This window comes from Desmodus rotundus, chromosome 4 (assembly GCF_022682495.2).
Source record: "Desmodus rotundus isolate HL8 chromosome 4, HLdesRot8A.1, whole genome shotgun sequence".
Taxonomy (NCBI): Eukaryota; Metazoa; Chordata; class Mammalia; order Chiroptera; family Phyllostomidae; genus Desmodus; species Desmodus rotundus.
The window spans coordinates 166,633,941-166,646,353 of record NC_071390.1 but is presented as its reverse complement, the minus strand read 5'-3'; the positions used below and the strand labels follow the sequence as shown (position 1 = coordinate 166,646,353).

Below are 12,413 nucleotides of genomic sequence, written 5' to 3'. Positions count from 1 at the left end.
TGTGGTTGCTTCTCACACGCCCGCAACTGAGGACCTGGCCTGCAACCCAGGCATGTGCCCTGACTGGGAATTGAACTGGCGACCCTTTTGTTTATAGGCCTGCACTCAGTCCACTGAGCCACACCAGCCAGGGCTTGATAATTTTTTTTTAAATGCATACTGATTTGATAGCTGTCACAATAGAATCTAACAAAATTATCTCAAATGAAGTTAAAGACAACTAAGCTCTCCTAGAGCCATCATATGGAAACAACCAATGAACTTTTTGGCCACCCCGATACATACAGGACTGTGCTTGTGTCCTTTAGAGCCGGAGCCTTGGAGGTCGGGGACCACACCTGTCTTCTGAATAGTGTGATGCTTACCACCTTACCAGTGCTCACTAAAACTTTTCTGCATTAAGTGACCGTCCGAGTCTATGATAACAAGAGACATAAAGACGAGTGTGGAGCTCGCTTCGGCAGCACATACACCAAAATGGGAACGATGCAGAGAAGATTAGCGTGGCCCCTGCACAAGGATGATACGCAAATTCGTGAAGCGTTCCATATTTTTCTGGAGAGCATTATGCTGAGTGAAACAAGCCAGGCGGCGAGGGACAAATATGATCTCCCCTTTAACTGGAACATAATCAACAAAAGAAAAAAGCAAACAAAATATAAGCAGAGACATTGAAATTAAGAACAATCTTATAATAACCAGAGGTGAGGGAGGGGACAATGGGGAGAAGGTTTCCAGGAACTACTGTAAAGGACACTACTGTATAGACAAAACCAAGGGGGAGGGTGGAAGCAAGGGAGGGAAGTGGGTTTGGCTGGGGTGTGGGGACTGGTGGGGGGAAAATGCAGACAACTGTAATTGAGCAACAATAAAATAAAAAAAAAGATGAGTGTGAATGGGTGGTTTCCATTCTCTCCAGTGTGGCCTTGTGAATGGGCCTCATGTGCCTGCTGGCCCTATTCTGGGATGTCTGGGTTTACACACAGGTATTTGAGGTCACCTCACTCGGGGCCTGAACGAGGTCCAGGCAGCCATGTGAAGGTAGAAACTTTGTCTTTTTGTGCCCTTGACCTCATTTTCTATAACGTCCCCCTTCACTGGCCTTCACAGTCCTTACGCTGAAACCCTTTGTGGGTAGTCTAATGGCTGGGAGAAAGGGCCACACTGAGGTCCTTGTCCTACATTTGCATAAATACTTATCAGTCATCGAGAGCTGTCACACCCACGTTCCTCTGCATTGTGAGTTACGGGTTGGATTGTATTCTCACTCCTGGTATTTAGGAATACGAGCTTATTTGAAAATAGGGTCTTTGCAGATCTAACTGAGTCAGGATGAGAACATAGGAGGAGCCCTAGTCCGATATGACTGAGGTCCTTACAAGAGGTTGAGAATTTGGACAGAGACATGCACAGAGGGACAGCATGTGAACACAGGGAAGACAGCCTATAAAGACAGAGGCAGAGACTGGAGTTTTGCTGCCACAGGCCAAGAAACACTTGGGCTACCAGAGGCTGGAAGAGGCAAGAAGAGATCCTGCTTCACCAATGCCTTGATTTTGGACTTGCACCTTCCAGAACTATACCTGACAATAAATTTCTCTTGTTTCAAGCCACCTAGTTTGGAATACTTTGTTCCAGCAGCCCTAGAAACTACATAGGTGTCCTTTTTCTTATACTTTTGAATCTAATGTTACAGGGTACCTACTGTGTGCCAGGCTCTGTGCTGAATTCTGGAAACTGGCCCCAAGGCTTCAGGTTGATACAAAGCAGACCAAAGACCCCGAGCCTTCTGGTGAATTTCCATGCCCATGCTGTTGTGACTCCAGCTCTTACAGGCATCCCCCACCCATCACTGCCTGGCTTGTGCCCATTCCCACAGCTGTCTTAGAAGGAGACAATGCTGGGACTGCAAGCAACTTGGAAGGTCTCTCGATCTGTCCACCTGCTTTTCCGGGTGTGCCAGCCAAGGTTCAGAGGAGCGATGCTACCAGCAGAAAGGCAGCACTGGACTCCAACACGCCTGCTCACTCCCTGCCTCTGATGAATTCATGTTATGAATAAATTCAGCAAACAACAAATGTTTGTGGAATGAACACTAAATTATTAACGACTAGTAAAGAGAATGTGTTATACCTCCCAGAGGTACTGGAACGTGGAACAATACCTTAATCCAGAGAAGTGAATTTCAGATAGTGGAAAGTGGGGCGGAGGTAGGGGTGGGCAAAGCAGGGCAGGGAGATTTGAGGGGCGAGGGCAGAGTTTTTTACTGGCCCTTGTCTCATATCCCTAAAGCAACTTCTGCGTCTTCTGGAAGTGAGCGGAGGAAGTGCTTGCTCTCCTCCGTACTTGGAGACGCCGTGCAGGGCTGTGACCAGGGGCCTCCTGGATTCAGGAGGAAGCGCTGGCCTCATTATATGCATCTACCGTGAGTGCGGTTTTAAACTCCGATACTGCTGAACAGTTCAGAAACAGATCCATTATAGGTCTGCTGTAGCCCCAGGGCTTTAACACAGGTCACTAGAAAATCCAAGATTGCACAGTAATTCAAACTCTTGAGAGAGAAAGAAAAAAACCATCTTCAGCACTCCTCCTGCCCCCTCCCTACCCCACTTCCCAACATAACAGAGAGCATCTCTTCATGTCTGTAGTGCTTTACAATAAATACTTCTTACAATGAACTTGAAATCTACATTGTTCTTCAGCTATTAATTGATAAGAGCAGCTCGTTTTACCTATCAAGCTCTGAAGTAAGATTACAGGGTAAATAAACTGGGTCAGGTTTAGCAGGATGGACGCGAACCGTTCCCTAATTCCTCTTAATCTCCGGTAAAGGAGTAACTAGGATTTGGATGTCAACATTCAATAAACAATTACGTCACTCCTTCAAATACGATCTCAATTAGTCTGCTCTTCCCTGAAAGACAGTCCAAGGAACCTCCAAACGGTGCCGTTCGGCTGCAACCTCCTTTGTTTTTTTTTATTCTAGCCCATGAGAGAAGCAGAGGTTGTAGAAGGGATCTGATTTCATTTACATTAATTTTTAGAGCATCAGGATCTCTTGTTGTACTTGAAGCAGATCAGGGAAAAGGGGTCAGTTAACAAGGGTTTTCTCAACTACTGATCACCACGCCGTGCTCAGCATTTCATGAGCCCGGCGTCTCATTTCACAGCACATGAGAATCATTATCTAATTATTAATCTCACCCTAGAGTTCTGAGGAGCTTATGACGCCCGTTGAAGTTAATGAAGGCTTTTACCTACAGATCTGGCGTTAAATCATTGTGATTGACTGAGTGCTTGCAATATGGTAGGGGCTGATAGAATTGACAGAAGGGAGAAAGAATTAAACAGAAGGCAATCACGAAGAGGAAAGAGAAGGTGGCAGAAAGGAGGAGGGGGCAAGAAAGCAAAACTAAGATTGTAACTTCAAAACACCTCATTAATAAAATGGGGCAGTTAAGGAAGAACTCACCAAGTAATCTGTTTCAACTTTAATTATTCATTTATAGATATTTACGTGGCACAATTTCTCTAGGGAACTCCATGTACTTCGCAAACATATTAAATAATTAACTCTCTCAAGTCTGAGGGAAGTGGGGAGGCAGCAAAATTATTCCACGAGAGGCCGACCTCGTTAGTGAGTACTGACTGCGTGTCTCCCTGTGGCGAGGTAATCCCGTGTGATGCCCACCAGAGACCACTTCGGAGGGCTAACAGACACTCTGCTAACCTGTGCTGGCACCTTCCAGAATAAGCAGTTTTAGTTTATATGGATAATGATAGGTCGGTAGGTAGGTAGATAGATAGGCAGACACATAAATAGCTATGAATTACCATAGAAACCCCCTATATTTTGAGGGAAAGGGTTATTAGAAGACAGTTGAATGGGGTACATTAAAAAAATACTGCCTTCAAGACAAAAATCAAACTTAGGAAGTATTTCAAAGCAAGAACATCAATTATGGCATTGCATAAAATGAAACCGCAAAGGTCAAAGGCCAAATGGGGAGCAATAACATTTACTACGGTGCGTTTAAACATGTTTTGGGTTCCTAAAATTGTGCTCTCTGTACTGTTGACAGGACACAGGGAAAGCACAAAACAAAACGAAAAAAAACCCCTGTAACACAAATGGCTTCAACATCTCTCCGGAGAGGATAAATGTGTCCAAATCAGTGGAGGACAAAAACAAACAGAACACTTAAGAGAGTTTTTAAAAGAAGAAGTGAGAGTGGCAGCTGTTGAGATGCAGTGAGCAGTGGCTGCAGAGCAAGAAGGGCGGCCACCTCGTCATCAAAAGATTCCTGCCTTCTGGGCTAAGACCTTTCCATCAGTTACAGGAACAGACTTCTGTTCAGTGCGTCTTAAAGGTAGTGCACTGGAACGCACACGTGTAGGAGGCCAAGATGGTCCTTGGAGGGATCGTGGTAATTAAACCGCGAAACGTGTGTGTTCCTGTCCGTGTCACCCAGCGACGCGTTGCCAGCAGCTAATGTTGAGATTTGGCCAGCCGACCTACGGAGGGTTTCAGTGTGGGAGAGAAGTTGATTAGCAAGAAGACAGGTTTTCTTACCTTTTTAAAGTGAAAAATGACCTTACTCAAACCACTAGCAAGGAATTAAATTTAAAAGGGAAGGGAGATGCATTGGAAGGGAAGAAACTTTTTTAAAAAGCAAACAAAACCACTCTAATTGATTTTCAACTCCACCTGGAATCCTGGTGGCTTTCAGTTTTTCTTTTATTTATTTTATTTACTTATTTATTTATTTTTAAAGAGAAACAACTTGGTGTGTGGGATAGAATTGGTTCTCCACTAATTCCCCACCATGGCCTTTGAGAAAGTGGCTTGACCCTTCCTAGCGGCTTTATCCATCGAAAGTAATGACAGCCACTCGGAACTGTCCTGAGGACGGCAAGAAATGGTGGCTGGGGAAGTGCTTTGCAAACTACATAAATGTGGGGTTATTAGTGTCATTCTGGACAGAAATGAAAGCCTTCCCTGTCCGGGGCACACACTTCTGGGTGTCGGGATCGAAACATGCACCGGTCTCTTCCTCCCACCCTCTCTCATGACACAAACACCTACTGCTACCACGGGAAGTTCCCGCAGTCATGCTCCGTTTCTGGAGCCATTGGTCCCACGTTCTCACGTCCCTTCCCCCTGGACTAACTCAGTTCAGCTGACTAATGTCCACATCAGCCGAGGATCAGTCTCCAGCCTTAATGCAAACGCACTGATAATTTCCCATCCGAATCCTCCTGCTTCCAGCAGCACAGCCCGCGAAACAAAACAAAACAAGTCCTCTCTCCGTATTCCTTCAGGGGCTGTGAATCCATTCTTTCCCCCAAAAGAGACATGCAGGCTGCCTGGAGTCACTACTTTCTAGGGCTTTCTGATAGTCACACCAACTGAGTTTTCTGACTCCATTCACATATTTTAGAAGATATGGCTTATACCTTCTAAATCTAAAAGATCAAACATTTTCCAAATCACCTAAGCTTTGGAATAATATTTTTAGGTAATATTTTATTATAATTCACATTTTTAATCTATCAGAGAATACTTGCTTTTTCTAGTTTATATATATATGTACATAAATATGTGTGTGTGTGTGTATATATATATATATATATATATATATATATACTGTATTTTTTCAGACTATATGATGCACCAGACCATAAGATGCACCTAGGTTTTAGGGGAAGAAAATAGGAAAAAAAATTTTGAAGCAAAAAAATGTGGTCCTGCTCCTGCCTCCTGTGCCCCTGCTCCACTGCCGCCTGCCCACCCCCCCAGCCTGCCCCCAGCAAGCCAGGTAAGCTACATTCAGACTATAAGATGCACCCCCATTTTCCTCCCAAATTTGGGGGAGGGTGTGTCTTATAGTTCAAAAAATATGGTATATAATTTGAATCTATATTATATATTCTATAGAGAGAGCAAATAACTACATGTATTAGAATGAGCTTAAATTTATTTTCCATATATAATTAGTTTATATAATTTATATATTTTGTATATACATAAGTTTCCACTTGTCTATACCCAACCTCAGCTCACCAGATTTTAATTTAGGTTGGTTAGCAGGTCCTTCCATGACATTTCTAAATCCTGCGTCTTCAATTCTGTAAAAGAAGCATCTGCCTACCTAACCAACTTGACAATAAGTAGTGGGCAAAGTACTGGGAAAGCCCTGGCTACATCGAGGTGAAAAGTAACACTCCTCAAATGACAACCCTGGACCCCCAGTGTGATTTCAGTTGCCCTCACAGCACAGACAAGGATTCAGCCTCTGCTTTTATTTTTGTTTTCAGAAAAAGGACAGTGGTGATGCAAGGAGACTTTGCCAGTTTTCAAGGTCACTCATGTACAGAATGGTAAAGAAGCTGAAAGGCTAACGCTGTCAGGTCTGCTGGGTTTCCGCAGCCCCCGCTGGCGATGTCCGTCCCAGCCAGGAGGTGAGAGGGACGTCGGAGTCCTGTCAAAGCACTGCACTCTTGGGAAACTTTACAGAGCTTTTCCAATTCCTCCAAGCTATGGCTACGCATCCCAACGATTGTGTTATAGCTTTTCATACCGTCCCATTGCCCACCAAAGCTGAGATGCGGAGAAATAGTTAAAGTCTCCAGAGCATTGAAAATGCCAACAACCAATTCCTTTTTTGTTCCTCTGCAAAGGAAGAAATGGCAAAGCTGCTTTTGCATTTCAAACTTAAAATTACCAAGTTGACTTACAGAATCGTAAGCTCAACTCTGCTCCGTGAATAGAGAGGGATCTGCCCCAGAGTGGGAAGTCTCCCAGAGGCTCCACTGAACTCATTTCCATACACATGCTCTGTGTCTAAATAGTTTGAGAAGGAAAACTGATTTTAATTTGAAAAACCTCTAGCCACAGTCTATAGAAAATTAAAAACATTTATGTAAAACAGTCTTCAGATTATTGACAATCCTTGTTTTTATTTCACAAAACAACTGTACCAGGTTTGTTAATTATGTATCAATGACAGTGGTTCCAAAGGGGGGAGTTGTCCCCAGGGGACATTTGGCAATGTCTGGAGCAGTTTGGGGTTCTCACAACTGGGAGTCGGGTGGTATTGCATCTAATGGGTAGAGGGCAGTGATGGTGATAAACATCATACAATGCATAGGACAGCCCCCCCAGATCATTCTTTGAATGACCCAGCCCAAAATGTCAATCGATAGTGCCCAGGTTGAGAACCCCTGCTCTACACAGTCTCAGTCAACATTCAGGAAGTAGTTGCCTTTTCTCTTCCCCCACCCGCCCTCGCCAGTATTTTTGCCCCTCCAAGGTTTACTAGGGGCTTAGCACGCTACGCATGACAGCAGCTCGAACTGAAAATACTCTTTTCAGATCTTCTGAATCTGTGAATGTTGAATGCCTGGAGTATGAAAATCACTATTGCAATGTATTTTAGTATTAGCATTATAAATCGAGTCTAGAGCATTTATATTTTGAATTTGTCTACATTTAATCCCAGTTATAAATTGAAGCCCTAGCTCACCAAGGCTACACATTACCTTTTGAGGGAGAGATTATGGCAGCTGGTTGGGTGCCTCGTGTTCTATTAAAGTTGAAACCTGGCTTCCCTGTCAGATCATTACAGCTAAACACGTTCGGATCTGTGAGCAGCAAGCACCGCCTTCCTGCCCAAATGGCTCGTTGTGCGCAGAGAAGACAGCAGATCTGGACTGCCAGAGCGTGTCCCTCTGCCATCCCTGAGCATCCTCCCTATTATCCACTCAGGCCTGGGAGAACAGCCTGCCAGGCAGCTAACAGCTGTCGGGGGACACCCGTGATTGAGTCAAGCTGCCGACCAGGGGCTGTGTTTCTACAGGAACCAGAAGTTCTAAAACCCTCTTCCTTGGATGTCTCTTGAGTCCCACAACCTACACTGTGAAATTGGATCCGTTCCTGTCTTCCACCTGTTCTTCCCCGTGTATCAGCTTTGCTCTTAAGACAAGGACAAAGCTCCTTTATGCCCCACCAGGTCCTGCCCACAGCCTTTGCTCTCTCCACTCCTGCCACGCTGACCTTCATATGAATAATCATGCAAATAATTCTCTCTCCCACCACAGGGCCTTCTCATGAGCTGTTCCCATTTCCTGGAGCTCCTCTCTCCACTCCCTCCCCTCCCTTAACCTAGTTAAGGTACCTGCTCACTTAACAGATATAAGCCCAGTGTCACTTCTTCAAGCACATTCCCAGGCCTCTCTAAGTGAATTCCTCCTAACACATGCTTCCACCACAACATGCTCTTCCTTCAGAGCACTCCCAGTGACTGTGTGATTATTTGAATAATGTCTGGCTAGGACACATCCTTGTATTCTGAACACCAAGCACAACACTTGGCATGTAGTAGGCACTGGGTAGGTATCTGTTTCCTGATCATTTAATTAAAGAAATGAATGAGAGGGTAAATGAATAAATGAATGAAACTACCCTAAAATTGAAAATCAGAAGCAAAACCATAGGCATGAAACTCTGTGTGTGCTTAAGTCCAGGTAACCATATGGATTGTCAATATTTGGTATTTAGATCTTTGGAGGGAACAGAAGAGAAACTTGCCTATAAACCATGCAACTGAGAAAAAAAAAACAACAGTATACCTCTCTTAGAGCATCATTAAGTTAGAGAACCACTCCCCCACCCTGCTCTACGATGAAGCCAACATCCAGATTATTGTTGCAAACTTGGCTCTCCCCAAATTCTCTGTTCTTCTTTTCCCTGATCCCACCACTTCCTAACGTGAAATATCTACAACTGCTCCGTTTCTTTACTTTTGTTATTATTATTATTATTTTGTGAAGTTAACTTTCTTTCTTGCACGTTGTACAATACCCAGGAGGGCAGCACTACCGTTTGAGATATTTAAATGTGACTTTGAGAAATGAGCCTGCCTTAGATGTAAAAGCTTACAGTCACCACGATGAACATGACTGCAATATTTAAAAATCCCTAAACAAGGAGACACAGCACTTTCTGCATATTCATTGCTGAAATGAATATAATATATGATTCCTGTTTTTGTAAGCATTCAAATAAGGCAGTGAAAGGGAATGTAGATTTACTTATTTTTTATCAATGAAAACAACTTTCCTCGGCCGAAGGAAGAATTGTTTCCTGTAGTATAAAGAGCAATGTGTACAGGGAAGGCAGTTGTTTGTGTTCATCTCTGAGCAGAGCTTTATTTTTATATCATTATCGTGTCATTTTATGCACAGTCCCCAAGTGCCTTGTCAGTGACAGCCACTCATTAAATCACTTAAACTATCATATAAATATAAAGATGGATTTTAAGCCACACTGAGCTAGTCAGTTGGTTAGCAAATAATTATTGCTCCCCATGGGGTCCCAAGAATTCTTGCAGGTAATAGAGTTATATATTAAAGAAGTATATGGTCCATTACCTGGAAAAGACTTAGAGAAGAATCTTAGTGACAAGGGGATGAACCTGTAATCAAAACAAAATTATGTAGATAAGTACTGTCTTGGCAAAATGGACCGAAGTTCAGCAGTGGATTCCCTTCCCACTCAGCCGATATGGGGCGGGTGCTGTGCAGGGCAGAGGAGGGAGGCTGTTCTGTGAATACGAAACAATCTGGTGAAAGGGTAGGCGATCACGATTCTGAGTGAAGAACCACTGAGAGGTCAGCTCAGTTGATTGACAGCCGAGCTCCTCCAACTTGGGACAGGTAAAATCATAGGATAAACTCAGTGCATCTCCCAGAAGCAACATTTTCCTCTTTTGGCAAAAATAAATAAATAAATAAATAAATAATTGTGTAACAGTTTTCAACACAGAAACAAGCCTGGCGATATCATGGAGAAGAATTTACAATGAAAACCATAGGACAATGTGGAGCCACCAGAACTCTCACAGACTGGAAATGGGTGTAGATATTGCTTCAACCCCTCGGGAAAACAGTTTGAGAGCATCGACTGAGTTGAAACATGCAAAACCCGTGATCCGGTAATTCACTTCTAGACACATACAGTCCAAAATTCATGCTCAAGGACACCAACAGATATTTCCAACAATGTTCAGCAACAGTACTAGTCATAATAAGCAACAGCCAGATACAACCTAAATGCTCATCAACAATAAAGTGTATGAATAAAGGGTAGTGAACTCATAAAATGGATACAAGTCAGTGAAAATGAGTGGACTAGAACTACACATGCATCGCGGATGAATCTCACCAACATATTGAGTGAAAGAAGCTATGCACAAAGGAACGAATAGGTCTTGATTCCATTTGCACAAAATCCCAAAAGAGGAAAAACTGGACAATAGCATCAACAATCGGAATGGTGGTTGGTTTCCTTGTGGGAGAAGGTAGTGAGACACAGGGGCAAGGGAGCTTCTGGGACATTTGTTTGCCTGGTGGTCATGTGCCTTCTCAATCATCAAGTTATGTAGATGTGTTTTGTGTCATTTTTGGAATGCATGTTATACATGAATCATATGATTAAAACTGTTTCTTAAAACATGTGATCCTTTGAAAATAAAAATACTAAAGTTCAAAAGATATATTGCTTGTGGGTGGGACTACCTCCCCCCCTGTCTGCCCCAAATTTGCTAAAGTACGTGTTCATTGTTTGTGATTAAATTCAGGAGGCAGTAGCATGGGTGGGGTGGAGGAGGCGGTTATCATATACAGGGATCTGCAACCTCTGGGCCAGAGACCAGGACCGGTCCGGGCCTGATAGGAACTGGGCCACACAGCAGGAGGTGAGCTTGAATGTAATGTGCTTGAATCATCCTGAAACCATCCCCATCCCCTGCCCGAGTCCGTGGAAAAATTGTCTTCCATGAAATCAGTCCATGGTGGCAAAAAGGTTGGGGACCACTGTCATATAAGACCTGGGAACTAGAAGGTAGGTGGGACTTAGCCAGGTAGCTACAGGGTAGGTAGAACTTGGCCAGGTTCTGCTTCCTAGCCCTTAGGGGAATCCATCAGGGACGCCATTGTCTGGGGACTGTGCCAAATGTAAGCACTAGACCCACGTTATCTGAAGTGACTGGAAACAGATTAATCAGCTGTAGAAGCAGAATTTGGGTTTAAGTACAGAAACCAGAGGGCAGAGCCAGACAAATGGCACCAAATGACATATAACTAACTGATGAGGCAGTAAAGAGGAAGCAAGTTGAGAGCGGTTGCTGTGGAGTCCAAGAGCAGGTCAGAAAGTAGAAAGACGGGTCAAGAGATGAGAAACGGGGACTAGGATGGACTCCCCCAATTTGCCATGTTCCGTCATTAAGATCCCAAGAACCTGGAAAATTCTGAATTCGAATTTTGGCTTCTAGGTGGTAAGGAGGTGTATTTGTCAAATAGGAGGATAGAAAGGATAGAATGCTTTTTGCCTAGCTCTTTGTTAGTTTGATTTATTAACTTCTAAGTACTTTGACATATGATCTGGCCTCCATTTCTACCCCCACCCTAGGGCCATGAATGCCAGGGGTGGACCTGCTGGAGCCTTACATTACTCAGCTGGGAGAAACCGCGTCTCTGGCCAAGACCACATTTTAGTCACTGCTATAGCTTATCAAGAATTCTTTGGAACACTGACATACTAATGCCAGTTACTAGCTGTTCCCCATCTCCCAGCTATGGGCAAACTCCACATTGATAAACATGGCTTCTGATCTATTCGTGCCAATAAGAATGCTGAGTAGGACAGAGGAATATACGGAGTTTTGCAGAAACCGATAGAGACCGCCCCAAGATCGATGTCGGCCCATGAATCTGCACATTTTGGGGAGTATTGTATCACCACAATACAACCCCCTAATCAGCTCTGCTCTACACGTAAGGGCATGGTGAAAGGTCCTTGAACTCTTGTAATCAACATATGTGGTGTTCGTGATAGGCTGCTGACCTCATACTTGGGGGCTCCTGAAGAGAGGAATTGGAGTGTCAAGTCTGGTCAAACACTGGGCCTTGCCCGGTTCTTGGCGCTCACTGTCTTACTGACTCTTCTGGACATGAATCTCCACTGTTTCCCACTACTCGTTTGAAAAGTGCCATTAAATTAGGCTACTTAATAAAGGCAGAGGTGAGCAGTACAAAAGGGAATGAGGCCAAGGTTCAAGGTTATCTCTGGAGTTTCTAGTTTTAATGGGAAGGATGGCGATGAGTTTGGAGAACCAAAGTGCAAGGGTCAGCAAACTTTTTCTGTAAAGCACCAAATCATAAATATTTTAGACCTTGAGGATCATACACTTCCTGTTGCAACTACTTAACTCTGCTTTGAAATTGACCAAAGTGGGAAAGCAGCTATATCCAATAGTGAGTGTGTGAGCATAGGTAGTTAGCTAGTTATTAATGAAGAGAGGAAGCAAAGGGAATCAGATGTTATTAAGCATAGTCAACTAGGGAGCATGAGC

General features: G+C 43.8%; 1 non-coding gene across 1 annotated transcript; it reads left to right on the top strand.

Moving 5' to 3' along the window:
- The first annotated feature begins 448 nt into the window (after positions 1-448).
- On the top strand, positions 449-555 carry LOC112316947 (U6 spliceosomal RNA). Its single transcript, XR_002976052.2, has one exon. It is a non-coding gene; the product is annotated as a U6 spliceosomal RNA (small nuclear RNA).
- Positions 556-12,413: the final 11,858 nt, after the last annotated feature.